The sequence below is a fragment of the Tetrao urogallus genome, assembly GCF_951394365.1.
Source record: "Tetrao urogallus genome assembly, chromosome: 2".
In the NCBI taxonomy this organism is placed as follows: Eukaryota; Metazoa; Chordata; class Aves; order Galliformes; family Phasianidae; genus Tetrao; species Tetrao urogallus.
Genome location: NC_136814.1, coordinates 48,866,465 through 48,870,139, shown reverse-complemented (window position 1 = coordinate 48,870,139; position 3,675 = coordinate 48,866,465).

The following is a 3,675-nucleotide window of genomic DNA, read 5'->3' as shown; positions in this document are numbered from 1 at the left end:
TTTTAATTTTAATTTTCAAATAAAATAACTTGATCTTTTCGGGGGTGGGCGGGACAGAAGAAAAGTAGTTTATTAACATCTGGAGCTGGGTTCCTGGAGAACTACACTTTAGCTCTACTCAGGCTACTGTGAAGAAAACAAATACATACTATGGTCTCTGTCTACGTTTTTACCAAGGTCCTCCTTGCCTGAAATAGCATGGGAGGCAAACAACGGATTTGCCAAAATACATTTGTTTCACAACCCTTTCACCCAATGCAGTCAAGATTGCAATGATGTATTTGTAGTTTTATGAACAGTCTCCTTGTGTATCCTCACACTGCATGTGCAAGGTAAAACTGCTTCACTTACCACTTAGTTGTTGCAATATTTAGTCCAATAACATAAATTATATCTGTATTTAAGAACTTTTTTGTGCAATACAGTCTAATGGTACATAGAAACAACTGCAGCAAACCAGAAAGAGGCTTGCATTTTTTAACATCACTAACTGAAAAAAGCCAATTTTTAAGGTGTAGCATTACTCAACATGCTCTACTGAGTACAATACACTGACTTTTCGAAGCCAATATTTCTGTATAGAAAAAGAAAGAGCTATTTATCACTGTTTATTTAAAATAAATCACATGGAGGATTCCTCTGGTTGTTCACTGCCAAAACTGTGGCATTTTCATTACAGAGTTTGCAATGTCAAAAAAAAAAAAAAAAAAAAAAAAAAAAAAAAAAAAAAAGCACAAACCACTAAAAGGGATCCGTATCTGGGTGACACAATCTATGCGCTGATATTGTTTAATTGTTAAAAGAACAAAAATTTTCAATGTACATTTCAGATGTCAGATACTGTAATTGATTTATTAAAGACTGGCTATCCAGTTCTAACACTGTTGTATAATGTTATGTACTTCAGCAAAAAAAAAAAAAAAAAAAAAAAAAAGAAAAAAGAAAAAAGAAAACAAAAAGAACAAACACAGAAAGCTTGATAATTTAGTTTTTTTTTTTTTAATAAAGAAATTTAATAAAAAATTGCCTACATGTAGCATTTTAGAGCATTTTAGAACATTTTGATGAATTGCATTTGTCCTGTAAGATTCTTTTTTTATTTCTTTTTTTTTTTTTTTAAGGCTAAATCCAGTCAAAAAATGTTTTTAAGCAAAGTAATGTTTTACAAGGTGGTCGGTTAAAGAAGACTTAGCTTCTGGCCTCATTGATTTTGAGTAACTCCTTGAGAACAAGGAGTTTGGAATGTAATATTAAACCAAATTTCAAGGGCTCCTAAATCTGCAGTTCTTACCCAAGCAAAATGCCTACTGAAACTCAGTGGGTATCTTTCCTGGGTAGAGAGTCCTGTATTGAGCCCTAAATGAGAGCTAATGCAGCGCAGTTCTCCAATCACTTTTCTGCCATGGTGGTTTTAGTAAGTGTTTGCTTGGCCTTTTTATCCAAAAATGTCCAATTTTAGGATGCATTTTGATGTTTAAAGAGAGAGTGACTTGGAACTTAAAAAAAACCAACATCGTCATACCTACCATATATGAGACAAATGAGTGTTCACATCCCTCACAAACTGCTGAAGATAAACCATGAGATTGTTCTGAACGCTAGTTAAATATATATATGTATGTATGTTTGTATATATATATATTTAACACTGTCAGCTCTGGTCTTGTACTAATACTTTAGAGGCAAGGTTCTTCTCACTTTCCTAGGACTAAACACAACATACTCCCATTGCTTTTGATGGGTCCAAAAGGTCTTACAGTTGTGTAACTAAGTGGAATCTAGCCCCAGCAAACTTGGCTCCAACCAGCAAGCTACTCCTTGGTGCCAGCTCTTGCTGAAATCGCTGCTACCGAGGCTGCTCTGGCTCTACACAGTAGCTGGTAGGAAACAGGTATTAGTTTATTTCCTGGGGCTTATTTTTTCCTTTATTTTACTACCTCTCTCTCTCTCTCTCTCTTTTTTTTCCTCTTAATTTATTGAACATGCTTCAAATAGCAAGTTGGGGAATTTTTTAGTCATTCTTTTTACTTGAAACCTGTGTGCTTTTTTTGGATATATAAGAACAATTTAACAAACTGTTTCTTAAACTCATTTGGTTTTGTAATTTATATAGAATTCAGGAGATGATTAAAAGGGCTATTCTCTATTCCCTATGCAACTATTTTAACTGTTGTAGTGTTTGACAGAATGGGATCTAAAAAAAAAATCTACAAAGTGGAAAACAAATCTGTTTACAGTGGCGTTGCTGACTATCCTACCATATTCAGCACTTTTAAATATTGTTATTTATGAAAAATGTAGTTTAAAATGCAAGACAAAGTATTTATAAATGTTTCTTTTAATAAATAACTGTTTTGTCTGAAAGTGTTATTGTGTTATGACAACTTTATTCATGTTGGTTAGTTACTTACCATTATGAATAAAATATTCAATTATTATACTGATAGAGTAATAGCTATGATGTTTACAAATCCTGAGGGGGGAGAAGTCAGTGAGAAAGGACTGCCTCCTTCTACTGTGAAATACTGTTAGAAGAATGATTTTTTCTGGCTTTTTTTCTTAACTGGAATTTAACTATGGTCCTACATATGTCTAGTATCATTTAATACCAGTTATATTTACTGTGATACTAAACATATACAGCATCATATATGTATATACTTACATAGTGTAATTTCAAGTTGGTTGGTGTTTGAGGCACAAACATTTGGTTCACACATCTAAACAATGTGTAAGACAAAACTGCATGCAAAAACCTTTACGAATGTAGACTTACATATTCTTAATGTTACTATTTGATGGTGACCTGCTAGTCATAATCTATCTTTATAAGATATTTCACATAGGGTAGAAGTTCTTGTCAGAAAAGACAAGTCATCCTTTCAAGGACATTTTTAAAGCTAACTGTGTGGGCCCTAAAATATTACCTGGATTTCTAGCTAAAGATTCCAAAACCTGTATTTGGAAACTGTTACATCATTTTGACAAATATTACACCAGTCTTCAGTGTAATACTGCAATGAAATCACGTTCAAAATTTCTTGTCTTAAATCCTCTATTTGGAGGGGTTTATAAACTGAACATAACTTGTATGAAGTTTCTTTCTTGGAGCAAATGCTCATATTAAAATGATTAATAGACATTTCATCTATCAGTTTGGGTTTCCCAAAATTTTATGAAAAAATGAATATAGTCCGAATGGACAACAACTTGTGCCATAACATGATCTCATTGCCTGTCATGCAGTTCTTTGAACACAAAATGTAAAACAGTCAAGCTATTAAACTGATTAATTGTGCATGCAGTGTACAATACACTTTGAAAAACTGCCTAAATACACTTATTCTATAGCCTGGAATAAAATAAGTATGTATTTAACTTGTATTTCAGTTTTTCATGAGAATGTATATAGCACTATGGAATGTGAGTTACGTTTTTTGTCATTTTTGTCTGGTGTTCGAGCTTTTCCGTCAAGCAGAGCACAATGCCAAATAGACACAAATAAGCAGATCATCAGTGTCATGTGGGTACACTCGTAAGACCCTCAGGTTTTGAAGATACTTGAGTATATGTTGTATTTTGCACACATTCAACTTAGTGATGTGCATCTGAGCTGAAAGTGGTTTGAAATGCCCAGGATAAAATAAAACCACAGAAAACGCCAGAAGTATCTAA